Genomic DNA, 15,958 nt, shown 5'->3' with positions numbered 1-15,958 from the left:
ACATCATAATTTTTTAACAGTGAACTACTTACACAAAGTAAGCAAGAAAATATTTTAATTGGCCTCTAACTTCATATTCTTCCACCCATTAATCTTGTACCACAAGGAAAACCTTTTATCTGTTTTTGTAGCAAAAAGATCTCCTACAAGCAGATGGTTAACTTTGGTTAGATAAAAAGAATTCTTGAAAGGAAGAGCTGGGACATGTAAAATATTTAACATGAACCACTACAGCTGCTTCAAAACAGGTTATAAAGATACATAAACTATAAACTTTTCATGAATTTACACTATTCAGTTCATCTAGTGGCCAGACAGGTCATATCTTGAAAAGATCGCTTTTTCCTTCAAGCTCAAGAGAACAATAATTTTAAGTAAATTCCTTTCCTAACTTCACATGCAGTTTATTAACCATTCCCTCCTCAGCTCCTAGGCCTGTATGCCAATCCTATTTCTGAGAATTTGTAGAAGTATACAGCAATCTTCCCTAGAGAATTTTTTTTCTTGATGAAAAAGTTTTTATTCTGAAAAAATGTATCCATTCAGAAGCACACTGCCTATCCCCACCCAGCTCTCAGCCTATATACTCGTGTTAATTCACAAATTACTTCTATGACTCAATAGGCTGCATACAGTTAATGAGGCACATCAACTAACATTCTAACACCATTATCTTTTTTGGGACTTGTATCTTCTCAGTTTTCTGTGAGTCAGTTTTTCCCAAATTATTATCCTGGCCATTACTACACTACCATGTGAATCATAACACCATAAAGAAGTAACACTGGAAGATGAGTACAGCTAATTACAGAAAATAAAATCACAGCTTCAAAGGTAGTTCCACACACAATATTTATATACTTTTCTTTATTGCACCTTAAGCAAGGAAATATATATTAATGTATTAAATATCTAAGTAGCGCTTACAGACTAGTAATAGTCTCATATTTTTTCTGGTGGTCCAAAGAATTACCAAAGATGTGATGTTTCAACATATACAGAAATAGCTCAAAGAAGTATCACCAGAGAACTCTACAACAAGCATTTCCATTGTATTTTGGGCAGTTCAAAATATGGTCTAAAAGCAGGAAAAGTCAAGATCTTTTGAAAAAGTAAGAAATAAGAACAGTAGTTTTGGATGCAAATTAAAAAAAATAAATCAAGTATTTAAACACATAGTTGAAACCTAAGGTACTAAGTTATAGAAACAAAATGAAATCAGATTCTTCTTTCCCATCTCTTTTGAGTGTTGAGTGCTAAATATGTATCATTATACAGAATTAAGCAACTTTTTACTATTTCAATACGTAACTTGGGAACATAACCAATGAAATGGCACAATTTCTCTAAAAGTAAGAGCAGAGAGTTCACTGGCTATTGTTTATATTCTCCTTACAAGGCTTCTTTGCAGAAAAGTACGTTTCAGTTTAGAACAATGATAATTAGTGCCTGTGGGAATAAAGCACACTAATGTTTCCAGAGCAATATAATTTCCTTCAACTTTAATTTTTACATTATGATACTCCAGTAGTCACTCAGATACAATATTTTACTGTCTATGGTGTGATCAGGATTTGAAACAATTAGGTGTTTTCAGTTTACTAATTTGTTATTAAAAGAACTGTACATGAAGAAAGAAAAGTTGCCAGTAAGCTCCACATATTTTTAAGGATGCAAATTAATTCCTCTAACTTTGAATTAAATTATTTAAAATGACAAAAGCAAACAGATGCAGCTTATAAGTGCACATGGAGTACAGGTGTTGTGGCTCCCTTCTCAGTACTGCAAGGAACTCATTCTCAGAACCCTGGAAATCTTCACTGACCAGCAAAAGTAATACTTAATCTATATAAAAGGGTGCATAGCCAAATTGCTTTAATAGAAATAAAAGAGCTGACAGTGGTTTGCAGAGAGACAACAATACAGAGGCTACACTCCAACATCTCATATCAGTCCCAGAGTACATCTAATGGACACACAGTTCAGGTGCAGAGGAAATTCCCAGTTGTCCTGAGGAGCCCTTCAACAGTTATTTTTCATTCAGCAATGGTAAAAAAAGGGTTTTAATGTCAATGTAGCTGTGCAAAAGACAGAAAATGTAATCAATTTTGAGAGAACAGATCTGCATCCTTTTCAACTCAAATGAAAAATTTTTTAGAATCAGCTTTTTTTTCTTCAAGTTTTAATAATGCACAGGGAACTATGCTTAATGATCATACCTCATGAGGAGGATTCATTAAATACTTTTAAAAAAGCTTCTAAAAAAGAATATTCTACTTGATTGGAATAAAAACCCCTACATTCCCTTGTAGACTTCTCAGCCAACAGCACTGGATCTTTCCCAAAATAAATCCTGGGGTTACAGAATTAGACTAAGAAAAGCTCTGATGCAACGATGAGTTGAATGGACATCTTGTCATTTGCTCAAGCAGCTCCAGAAACCAAAACAGAATTAATCCATATGGTGAAGTTATGCAACATCTTTATTCCCTGACTTTAAGGCTCCTGAAATTCACCAGCACTGTTGCAAAGTATTGTAAACAACAAAACCAAACAAACCTCACAAATTCTACACAGCTAGTCACAAACCAGGCCTTGTAATCCTGCTGATGAAATTCCCATAATTTTCAAATGGAAATTAGGTATCAGTATTGTGTCTTTTCATGAACAGCAAAGAACCACACATACTTTTGATTAAGATGAAACAAAAAGCTGGGTTTTTTGTAACTTAAAGGAAGCTCATAACTAGTAGAGTAGTTGTCCTCAACTTCAGACATTAACCTGAATATTTTAAGTGTTGTCCTACCAGCACCTAGGTGTTCATGCTTCTCATTTTTAGAGAGAAACGGTATGAGAAGCTACTTTCCCAATAAATAATTTCAAGTATAGTAAAAAATGCTGTTCAATTAATAAAACTATTCACTAAATGTATTTGAGGAACAGTCTTGAAAGAGAGCTTTATACTCCAGAACACATTTATACTTGCTTCAGAATAAGCCACTCCAGAATGCATTAATTTGAACTTAACATTACTTTACTTACAGGACAGCTACAAATGCTTTTCATTTTTAAATGTTTTATTCTCAGCTCAGTACTGTTCAATAACTCCAACGGTCAATTTGAATATCCACTTCAATCCACACCAAAAACCAAAGCATAGTATTCAATAATAAAATATTCCTTAATCTAAGTATCATGGAAGCCTCCCACACAAAACCACAGCCGTGTTCGCAAAACTTTACCAGGAACATTACAAAAGCACTCTAGTTTTGACTTAACTTATGACCAAAACACTATTCATCTCTTCACAAGAATAAAACAACTTTGATAAAAAGAAAGCAGAATTTCTCTGAGCACAAGTCATATTTGTCTGTTGTTATTTTACAGTGACATTATAATGATATCTTAAAGAGACCTGGAGATAAAATGTAGGGTAAATCAGTCTTGTCATGGTGTGGCCAAGAGAATACACTAAAAAAAAATTCAAGCCCAACTTTTACATTAACATTTAGAGTTTATTTTCTCCTAGTTTCACCAACTAGATGAATTCCTTTACCAAAACTAACAGAAGCCAATCTTTCATATACAACACTTTAAAAATTACATATTTGCCTAACGTACGTCAATCTACTGTCAGCACTACAAAGTGAAAATATCTCAAGTTAAATTTCAATGTATATTTCCACTCATGCAAAAGTAAAACTGCTGCATCAAATCCTCAGAAGTACAGAGATGCAAGTAATTCAAACTACCCATGGCCAATCAGAGAGCATCACTGACCTACAGTAATCACACTGAATGTTTCTCACTCAAAAGAATTACTGAAATAGGAGAACGCCATACAGAGCAATTTGGTTTTGCTCTGCTAAGCGAGGTTACCACAGTCAACTCTCTCCATCATGCTTTTTTGGTGAATAAGAGAGGAGGGAAGGAGGGAAGGGAAAATATGGAGAAACAGATGAGCTGAAGATTTCATTTTCTATCAAAAGCACATTAGTTCAATACTTATATAACATTGTTTCAGGTGTTTTGCAAGTGAGCATGCACACACACATACCAATTCTTCTGACTTAAAACCTTTATCAGTATAGAGTGTTCTTAACATAGATGCTAATTACCACAAATATATTGAGTTGTCCCTAGCGCTAATTCTTTCGCTTTTAGTTTAGGGGGGAAAATTAAGTTTATAGTTTTTTAAAAAATAACAATTTAAAAAGTTTGTAAACTATAACATACAATTTAAAGCCTGAGTCTTCAATATTTACTGTGGTATCCTGAGCAGGTTCTAATTTTGACTGAGTAACAGAAGATTCTGCAGGGTTCATTTCAGGCTGAAGGCATTTGTTACTGAACTGACCTCATAGTATTTACATTCCCCTTCGGAAAATTTGGCAGGCAGTCCAACTGGGGAAAATCACATAACACTACTTGAGCTACAAGTGCTAGAAGCAAGCAGAGTAACTACGGAAAGAGGAGGGTGAACGGTAAGGGCACATATATGGAAATAAAATAAAAAGGAAGAAGTGAAAGAGAAGTTCAAACAGCAAAATAAAATAATTGAAGAGATAAAGAGCTAGGGACAGTTGTTTTTCTCATAGAAAAAAGTCCCTATTTTCTTTTTCAAGCTAGCAGTGCATACAGGCTTTTCAGCTAGTAAAAAAGCAAATCACTTCAACATAAGGAAAATAAACTAATCAGAAGAGTTGAAGTATTTGTCTCCGCTCAAAACAAATTAGCAGCTGTCAACTATAGCTTTGCCTGCATCGCATTTTGTTTCTTGTTGTGGTTCTGCCTGCTGCATAATGTCCTACATACCAGGCTTGGTGAAACTGTAGAAGATACACAGGTTCTGAATGAAATCCACATTAATTTCTTCACCTCCTTGAAAAATTAAAAACCTTAAGTTACCATGACTTCTTTGAAAACCCTATTTCCTATTGCACAGCAATTTTTAAACAAAGCAATAAAATAACTGACATGCAAGAGTTCCCTTACAAGTTAAATGTTGATTGCAATACCTGTCTAAAATGACAGTGCCTTCAATCCTCATTGAAAGTTTAAGATGAAAGTACTCTTCTGCCTGCTTTAACAACTTACATATTGCATCACTTAAAGTCACAAAGAAAATAAGTTATCGAGCAAGAACTGCAAAAGACCCACTCTCTCCTTTATTTAAAACCAAAATGCTAATATTTCCAACTCCTCAGCCTGCTGCAGTTTCTCAGACAGCCCAAGCTCAAATCACAGAGGGCTGTGAAACAACCAACCCCACATACAAGGTAATAAATAGGACGTCACTGCTTTAATCAACAGATTTTTTTTCTACTTATCTTTCCCTTCACCTACTTCTTTTCCACCTACATAATTGCAGGATTTTCACATAACTTACATATTTGAGCTCAAAAGTGTTTTGAAGTAGTGTGCATCCAAACTAAGCATTATAATGAAGAGGATAAAGCACTGGTGCTCGATTTGACTGCTGAAATTGATAGCACTTTTTGTTGTTTGAAACCACAAAGTGAGCAACCAGAGTCAACAGAAATCCCGAATTTCTTGTTAGACAGGTTTGGCACTCTCAACCAAAGCTGAACAAAAACCACAGCAGTCAGCTTTATTCTGAAGTGTATTGCAAAATCTTTGGTGTTTGGCTTAGAATGAAGCTCAGGTCAGGAAAAAGTTCAGATTTCTCCTCATGACTAGAATCTTTTTATATTTTCAAAGTAAAGCAAAATGCAAGCATTCCATATTAAAAATTTGGAGAGAGGTCCTTGAAAGAGGCATAAAGAACAATGTGCCATATATATATATACACACACACGTCTCTATGTGTATATATAAAATATATAAATACTACTGTTTTATTAATGGAAAACATCCCACTGTTTCAGACCAGGTAAGCAGGTAAGCAACTGATGCATATCCAGAATAGAAGATAGAGAGTGCACCATAAAAGAGATTTAAAATCAGAACAGATTCTATTAGTTTCTAATGAGGTTTAATTTACATCATTATTCTGATAAAAATTAATTGTTAAAATAAAAATTTTATGTTATTTACATTGATAGCTCAACCATTTTTATTTGTATTTTTTTTCAATCTTCTGTAATCAAACTTTATTAAAGACTTCAACCAAGAAGTTTTAGATTTATCTAGAGAATACTCTTCATACATCAGGAAATGCAAAAGAAAGCAGCCTGACAAAATGGTGTGGCCAACATGCAAAAAACTCAAGAAGCAAAGAAAGTAAAAAAATCCCAACACCTGACCCAAACAGTCTTAGCACCAGATTTACTCTTTCCAAGAAAAGAAGTAATCACTTTAAACATTCATCAGATGAAAAAGTTTAAGAGCATCACTTGTTTATTCTTGTTGCTTACATTTTATTCCTAAACAAGTTCTCTGTCCTTCTCATAAAGCAGGTTCACTGAAAAACTAAGGCTGATACATCAGCTTTGGGAATATAAAGGTACTCCCAAAAAAGAGAAATGTTAGACTTTCAGCAGCAGCTGCATAATCTGTAGGATTTAACAAAAAAAATAGACAATTAAAAAAAAAATCAGTGTCAGAATTTTGCTAGTAGCACACCAGTTTAAAGTACCAAAAGCTGTTTTTTTTCAGGATTTATACAATTTCAGTAGTCCTACTCAGTGAGTAGTAAAGAACATAAAAGTTGCCATGAACTGCTGTTACTGAAAGACGGCAAAGACAGCATCTTAATTAAAAATTTTCACCAGTTTTTTTCCCTTCAAACACCCTAGATTTCTAGGTCCTCTCTTTACCTGCTCTGACATACTGAAATGTTTCCAGTTAAGGACAAAATGACTTATTTCAATTTTTGTTTCTACTAAACAAGACTCACAATAGATTCTGGATGAGGAAAAACTGGAAGGTAATTTTAAAGGCTAGGCTGTGTGGCAATACACCTTCCATTACAAAGAATTCCCCTTACTAAGTCACCATGGAAAAAAACATGAAGAACTAAGTTTCTGAGCCCTTCTGGACATGAAAGTGTTTTTTTAATTGTTTATATAAAGCTCTATGACCACCACAGGCCACAGAGGCATTCAAAACGCTGTCTAAAAGCCTTTTTTTCCACATCACAGATTTCAAACGAGTACTCAACTCCAGGTTTATAGTTCCAGAGCAGAAGATGAAATTTCACAACCAACTATTTAAGTAAATCTCCCTGTCCTACTCAGTACTGTGGAATAGGAATCTTTCCCAAAGAGTGCCTATTGCTATCAAGTTCTGACACCTAAACTTCTGCTTCTGAAGGTGGCTACTAATGCAACTTCCCCTCCAACATCGCTGTCCAGGGAAACCCTCTTCAAGCAAATGCAAGAGCAAGTGAACTACACAGACAGAAATGTTGATCTTCCACATTCAAAAGAAGGAAAGCAAGAGAAACAGAGAGAAGGAGAAAGTGTTTAAATTTAGGTATTTACTTACTGAAACAGAAAAAGCACATACACAGGCACATCGTTGGCAGAAATAGCAGCAGTCAGGGCTGTGGAGCTTTGCTTCCAGCCAGTTTGCCTCAAGCTTCACAGGAGTTTTCTCCTCATAAGTACACAGAAGTGTACTGAAGATAGCTCTGAACTGCTAACCAAAGTGTATCTCAGGTTTAATGAAAGTGTAATTCATTATAATAAGAGCCAGTGTAACATAAACATATGCAGGAAAAACAGGCTTAGCACAGCACCACAACAGACACTAGTTTTGATGCAGTAAAACAAAACACTTGCAGACCACAGGGAAAAAAAAGTACACACAACTCCTTTAAGTAAAACCAAAACAATGTGCACCAGATAAATTTGGACCCGTAAAAGTTCTACCAAATAGTGACTACACCAAGTAGACGTCTCTGTTTGGAAAGTCCACAAGGTACCTGTCTGCTAGTTTAGATATTTTTGAAAGAGTCACTCAGATCCAGGTACTGCAGGACATTGGTATCGAGGCAGGGAAAAGAAAAAGAATCTGTGCAACAACCTGACACAACAGGAAGAAGAGATACACACTCTAAGAACTATTTTGGGACCTCTATGAGTATCAGTTCAGTTATCTTTTTATTCCAAAGGGGGAGAGGGATGGGGAAAAAAACCCCATCACTATATAAACTAATGCAAGCAGCCATCTACATTAAAAGTTACAAACAATCAGCATTTCCTTTGTTTTTCATCAACTTTCACACATTGCTGGTACTGAAAATGAAAGACCACAAAAGACTTAACTTCATAGTTATTAACTTTGTGTTATTAACATCATAAAGTAAATATTAGTTTTGCCTGCTATTATTAACCCCATCAACAATTAAGGCCAAAGTTAGGGAAGAAATATTACCAGTTCCAAACCCAAGGTTCCCAAACTGGGGAAGTTAACAAAGTTACTGATTTGTTAACTGATCTCAAAAAGCTTCAGTGTCTTCAATGTCTTTCTCATGGATTCCAGCATTTCATGTAATAACTTATATGCAGTTGTCTTTTTAAAATATGTATCCGTTAATTCTTACAACTGTTTAAAAACCTGGTAATGGTTTAGAAAAAGCAACAAAGCACATAAAAAAAATCACTAAGTTCTCTCATGGCTTCAAGTCTATCTTTGTAAAACCAAAGCATTTAAGGTATTACCCAATTTAGAAACACACTTCAGAAAAGACATAGCTCAAAATATCAACCACAGACATCACAGTCCAAAAGAGACTTTATAAGCACAGTAATTCCTGACATTCACATTTTATATTCTACCTGCCAGACTAACCTTGAAACAGGTTCATAAGCCAGGAGTAAGAGGCACTGCCAGACCTGCACAGAGTCAGTCAACATATGTTTTCACAGGGTGAACTTTTGCCACTCTTCCCTCTGGGAGACATTCCATTGAGTTCATTCCTAAGAAAACAACTCCCATCCCTACCCCTTTTACAGACTTCCCACTGCCACTGCTCCTTTCTGCCTGGTTTGGTCTCCAGAACTCCCCCATCTGCAACTACTCCCACCTTTTTAGCCCTCTCCCTCGGTACACCCCTACCTCCATCCTCTTCCCACTGCATGCCCATACACCCTCTCTATAAGCTCCTTTTTGCATGCAGTCCCACCTCTCCTCCTCTGAACCACACCTGTTTCTTCCTGTGTGTAGAACCCTTCCACCTCCACATCCAGCTTTGGCATTGAAGTGTTTTTGGGTTTTCAAATATTTCAGTGCAATAAAGAGGTGTTAAAATAGATACTATATTTGCAAGCATTCCTAAAAAGTTCTCCTTTTCTGAACAGGTTTGCTTACTATAAAGGTAAAAAGCATAGGTGTAACACTATGTCCAATCTAGCCATTTATCACTATCAGATCTAGGGGTCTTACCATCCAAAATTTAACAGAATTAAAACCAACAATAAACTTCAGTCTCTCCATAATTTTAGTAAAATAAAGGTTAGAGGTAAAAAGAAAAGAACTTAACTTCTGGGAGGGACGCTGTGAGTCTTACTGTTAGAAGAAAACAATCTGATATTTTGTTATTTTATTTCCAAACCCCATTTTCCCTTTTCAGAAAGGGCTTCTCTGCAAACATGACTAGCTGTTGTTTTTTTCTGAAGAAAATGGAAGAGGATCTTTAGAATGCACATAAAAGACAAAGGTTCAAAAGGAAGCTGAATTCCAATGACCACAGGTTTATTTTATTAAACAACAGAAATTTTAGGCTGAAAAAGATCTTATCCCTTTTAATCACATAATAAATTTTTCTTACCTTCCCAATTTTCAAGCTACCTGCCCACAATAAGTAAATACGGGTAAGTCTCTGTAAAAGTACAAAAAAACCTCTACTTGATGCAACAGTGAACTCACCTTGGCTTTGGCCTAGGTCTGCCAATGCCCTGCTTCAGCCAGCAACAGGCAAAGATTGTATTAATGAAGAAAAAAGTAAACTTCAACACCACACCCCCCCCCAAAAAAAAACCGCAACAAAAACAAACACAAAAAAACCAAAATAAACAAACAACAACCAAAATGTTCAACTTTACCCTTAAGTCTTTATGAACTTTTTCAGTCAGCTGCTCAAAAAGTATTTGTCCTATAGGAGAGTTAAGAAATATCAAATCGTAATAGCCAAATGGTTTATCTAAGAGTACTTCTCTGGAAGCCAAACTAGACTGATACAAAATTCCTTAGATATCATCCTTGGATTGATTTTTAAAACAACTTTATTTGGTAAATTAGCAACCTAAATAATATAAACCTGATTTGAAAAAAAAAAAAAAGAAAAAGGTCAAAAATCCTCTAGTAAGTTCAGAACTACTGAAATGAAAAAAATACCTGAGTTTAGATAGTCAGATAGCTTTAACCAGCAAGAAAGGTTTCTTAAATACAAGCATATTAATAAATACACAGGCAGAAACAAGGTGAAAGACTTTTGTCATTTCATAGTCTTTAAAACCAGTACCTTGGTGCCTAATGACTATGTAGTCATCACAAGGTACTAAAAACATCAAGTTGAAAATTCTCACTGATCTTTATAGATGTAGAGTCCGAAGCCCATGATGAGGTATGTCTTCTCTATTAATAAGTATCATACTGGGATTGTCATATGGATCCATTTCCTTAAGTACTTATAATAATTTAAGTAACTTAAGCTTCCCATATTATTAATGAGCTTATATCCGTATTGGGGCTAAAGCCCTTAAATATGCAGATCTCAATGAGTTGTCAACACACTAAGCATAAATCACTAGTCAAGTGAAATATTGTGAGTAGAAGAAAAAAAAAATTAAACATTTTCCACAGACTGTGATATCATTTTCAGACTGTGGAGTTTTCTTTTCCCATCTCTTCTTTTACTTCATAAAACAGAAAACTCAATAGTTAACTGATAGGAAACTAATTATGAAAGGTAATATTTGAATGTGTCAATTTTACATACAGTGCTATATTCCAGGTAAAAGTTTAGTTACTGTATAAGGAAAGATGACACCCAAACCAAGCACTATTTCGGAAAAGTTACTGATGAGAGTTTCCCATCACGTAATGACGCAGGGTAATCTGTACATATTTCTAACACTAAGCAAACAAAACCAGACTTAGCAAGTCCCAAAGAAACAAAACACTTTAACAATGCAACCACATCTCATGAGAACAAATATATCATACATTATGACACTGCCTGTTTCCTTACTCCAAATAACAAACAAAATTTTGCTATTTGCATTTACAAGGGATGGAGAGGATGTGGGGGGAAGGATTCTGTCATTACCAAGCATTAGAATTCTCCTACTAAACCAAAAAAACCTGCAAGAAAGGTAAGAATTCTAGCTAGTATTAACTTACTAATACAACCCTATACAAAAACAAAACCACCGTATGCAATAGAAACAACTCTGTATCTGTCTCTGTTTCGGAGTATCTTTCCTTTTTAAAGCTAGAATAAATCTAATACACGGAAAAAAAAAGTATAAAATAGTCAACATTTGGTATTTACTTATTCTGAAAATGAACATACATATCATCCCAATAAAAATACAGTGTTCTTTAAAAAGAATCACATTTCAATGCAGTCTCTATCCCGAGTCATTTGTTGAAATGCCATTCCAAGGAATGTTAAGATTTAGCTGACAATTATCTCCTCAACATTATCACAATTTGATTATACAGTGTTTACTACATCAAAGCCAGAAAAAGCACAGTAATAGATTCAGTGACACACCCACTTGAAACAGCAAAGACCTATTATTAAAGAACCATAAGAATAATTTTCAAAAGGTTTTTATTTTCAAACACAGTCTAGTGTAACAACTTGCCATAAAGCAGGGTTGTTAAATATTTTTATCCAACCCACATATTTGAAGCTGTGCCTCAGAAGTTAGGTAAAATTATTTATGTGATCAGGAAACTTGACTATCCTTCTTGTCTACCTCTCTTATTGCACATCTTACAGAAATCAATCTGCCAAGCTTCACATGGCTGAATACACAAACAGCCTGCCATTAACATTCACTCCCTTATAACTTTTCATACCAGAATATAATACAACATATTTCTTTCAGACCAAACCATGAACAAGTTTTCAACATTTTTAATTTCAACATAGTTTTATAATGCTGTAATCAACATAATAAACATTAATATTTAGCAAATCAGTATATCCAAATGAGCAGGTTAAAAATCCACATGTGGGGGTGCTCGTATGGCAGGAAGTCACAACAACCTGTGCCATTTCCAACTTATGCGGGAGCATCCTAGCAGTCTGGACTCAAATAACTAGAATTATTATAATCAACACATCATCTGGAGTTACACTGCTGAGAATTACAAGATAGTGATTATAATGCTGTCACTCTGCCTATGTTAGCTCTCAGATCTTCTCTAGCACCAGTAGGGCTGAATGCTAGAAGACTTTACAAGCAGGAGTTGTCATTGGGCAGAAGCTTAAATTCAGCCTGAGAACCTACACAACAAACACGTACTTAACAAAGGATGCCAAACTGGTCATACCATGTAAACCTTTCAACAGGCTTGACAGCAGTTTCCTTGCTATCCTCCTACATCGATCAAATCAGAGAAGTGGTGTTTGTGCAACATGTTTTCAAAGATGCAGCACAACTTTTAAACATAAACAGAGCTATTTAGTGTTGGCTATCAGCAAAACAATCAGCTTAATGTGCATTCTAACAGTTATGATAACACCTTGAACACAAGATCTTATAAGGACAAGAGTACACCAAAAAACTACCACAAAGTTTTCACATAAGTACATCAGTCACTCTAAAACAGTTGTCCACACACTTCTGTTCCATGAAAACTCAACTTGCTATTTTCCACTTAAGAGAGCTAACACATTGTTTATAAACTTATTCTATGAGAACAAGTTCCAACTGAAAGTATAGAATTTATTTTCATATTTTATATACAAACACAGCTTTCTTTAATTTTCACTCTTCATTTAATAACTTGAACAGAACACGGGAGGTGAAATCCTTAGTACATTCCTGCCCTCAGTCTGCTGAAGTTCTTGTCAGCTGCTTTACAACACCAGTATAAAGTAAATTACATTAAAGCAGAATAGAATAGTAAAACAAACATACCAACTACTAAAATGAAGACCCTTTCAAGGGAGCCCAACACCAGTTCTGAACAGATTTTTGGAGCATTATCCTTTGGTATATATATACGTTTTTTTAAATTTCATTTAAGATCAAATCAAACACATTCTTACTGGTATATGAAATAAATTATGCAACACATATCACCTGTCTCATGATGTCTACAACACAACTTACACAGAACAGCTACCAACTACTACGAGCTACCAACAGCTACTTAGTCAACACTAAGACAGAAAATTCTACAAGCCTTATGACTATTAGTAACCTCTCCTCACGTTATCCCACTGACAACACTATTAATTTAAAGATGCCAAACAAAACACACAGCAAAGGGAGCAGAAACTCATTAATAAATCAAGAAAAGCCTGCAAATTGTTAAATAACAGAAAAATAAGAATACTAACTGGACAAGAATACATAGGTACCAGTTTTAACATTTTCCAGATAAGTATGGTCTGACTATCTGGAGAAAAAAGCTTTTAAGAAGTTTGTACAGATCTGATCAACTTGATCCCTGGGCTTCTATGTAAGAGCTCTACTTGCATGAGACTTATTCAAAAAGACACTAAAGCAAGTCTACCATAGTAGACACTCCTCAAAACACACTAAAGCTTGAACAGGACTGCAAATAGAACAGCCACATTAAACCATCCGAGTGGCTTTAAACAAAGTAATTACTAGACAATAGAGCTGAATCAAAACTTCTCGCAGTGACAAAATAAGACCATGTCTTTCTGAAAGCATTTATGGCATGACAGCATATATACGCAAGTATCAAACAGACAAACTCAGGGTGTTCAAGGACATTTGTTGCTAGATGGTCACACTCACAGTAAAAATGTCATTTGAACCTGCATCCTTAAGCAGCTTTAAAAGTATTAACAAAAAAATTCAATAAATTGTTTTAGCTGTACAGAATTCAGTAAGCAAAAGACGACATACTCTATGACAAGCTTGAATACTCCTTTCAAATTCGTAGTATAACATTTACATTTAGTTTGGAATACATTCAAGATTACAGAAACATTTAGACAAACTGATTGAAAATTATAGTATTTTGACAGATAAACATTCAACTTACTTTACATAGTATCTTGCACCTTCGAAAGTATAAGCTTCCTCCCAACCTGTGGGTAAGTCTGGAAAACAAGTAGAAAAACATTCAAATTAACTTTTGAAATTATGCTAGCCATACTGGTATACTCCCTAAGACTAAGGTAGTTAAAATACTGTGTGTCTGATTCCACATGTTTAAAGCTTTAGTCCTATAAACAAATATTTTAGAATTGATTCACAATACTGTCTCAGCTCTAATCCAGAAGAAGCAACATGCATGAAAATCTGATTGGGATTTCTGCTTCTCCAATAATAACACCAAGGGTTTAAGTGTGTCCTTGTTTAACATTCCTTTGATAATTAACTAGAACCTGCAGTCACCGCCAGATCCTTCTGCCTTAAAATTTCTGTAGCAAACTACCTGACAGGCAGAGATCTAAACAAAAATCAATTTACTGAGTTTGCGTTACATGCAAGTCACAAGCATCTTCACAGGCATGATATCAACTACACCACAGAGTATTAGCATTATATTAGCATAATTCCACCACTGTTGTGACTAACAAGTGTTCCTGCAGTGTTTACAACTCTATTCAATTTTACAGGAAAATAATTTTCAATGCAAATCTTGTGGAGGAAGTGGGTACATCTTCTCTTTCTCCAGTATCACTCTGAAGAGTCAGCAGCACACATATATATAAAAAAAAAAAAAGCCCAAAATAATAAATACCACTAATGGACAATTTTTTTCAAGAAACAGCTTCCTGATGTAATGGAAGCTCTGAAGATGCTGGCACCTCTACGCAATTCTGGATAAAGCACTACCCTTAAAAGCTTACCCCAGTTCATCAAAACAGTAGTTGATATGTAGGACTCACTGAGTGATAAAGGCAAGAATACATTTCCTAATTAAAAGAAAAATATTCAGTCTGGGTCATGAATTTTTTTTTTCCTCCAGTTGACTGATTTGCTGGCTGGATTTTTTGTTTACTCCTGTCTTCTATAGAACAAAAATCAAGGTGTCTTCTGATAACAGTACTGGGCAAAGTACAGCAAACAGGAAGCCTCTCTAGCAGTAGTATTTATGACTGCTGTAAGAACGTTGCAAAAAACACCTTTCCGGTGTTGAATATCTCAAGGAATAAAAAGCACTTCAATTCATAATGGTTGACAAAGCTTTGCTCACCATCTAATAAATATCTCACAGTATTATTTAATAAGGAGCTTTACAATAATATACACTTCCAAAAGAAGAGTTACTCAGTCACAATTTTTTTCTTAAGAGAAGGTATCTTTTGAACACATTTTGACTAAGTTCCAAAAAAATAGTCAGGGCAAAAAAAGACTTAACACACAGAATTAATCTCTCTGATTATATCTATGTATGGGTGAGATCCATTAACACATACAATGAGGAAAACTACAGAAACAGGTTTGTTTTGCAAGATGCTTCAAAATCTGATTGACAAATCATGGTCAGTATATCCAAGGTCATGCCTCACTCTTGAGCTCAGAAACAAGTTTAATTTACCCAATAGTAACTCTGCTATGTTACATACAATATTCCAGATACTCAACAGCAAGCTGCATTTCCTTTAGAAAGCACTTACTAGCAGGAAAAAAAAGAAAGGTGACGCTTGGAAAATTACTGGGAAATCACCATCAGTCAACAAAGACAACAGTAATAGTTTTAAAGAAGAATTAATACTCCACGTTACTGTCCAACAGGAAAAGCACTTCACATACACCTGCTCCCATGCATACTGCTGTAGATGAAGGCCAGTTTCTCAGTACAAATACTGAAAGTGGGGAAAAGA

General features: G+C 35.0%; 1 protein-coding gene across 1 annotated transcript in view; it reads right to left on the bottom strand.

The window, feature by feature from the left end:
- Positions 1-14,216, bottom strand: part of PLEKHA5 (pleckstrin homology domain containing, family A member 5) — a 167,884-nt gene extending 153,668 nt beyond the window's left edge. The window contains exon 1 of the mRNA XM_010002944.1: positions 14,167-14,216. The gene's annotated coding sequence lies outside the window, so the exon portion shown is untranslated. The remainder of the gene's footprint in view (positions 1-14,166) is intronic.
- Between the last annotated feature and the right edge of the window lie 1,742 nt (positions 14,217-15,958).

Source organism: Chaetura pelagica, unplaced genomic scaffold (assembly GCF_000747805.2).
Source record: "Chaetura pelagica isolate M959 unplaced genomic scaffold, ChaPel_1.0 scaffold117, whole genome shotgun sequence".
Classification (NCBI taxonomy): domain Eukaryota; kingdom Metazoa; phylum Chordata; class Aves; order Apodiformes; family Apodidae; genus Chaetura; species Chaetura pelagica.
Note: the sequence above shows the minus strand (reverse complement) of the source record. Positions and strands in the feature narration are given on the sequence as shown.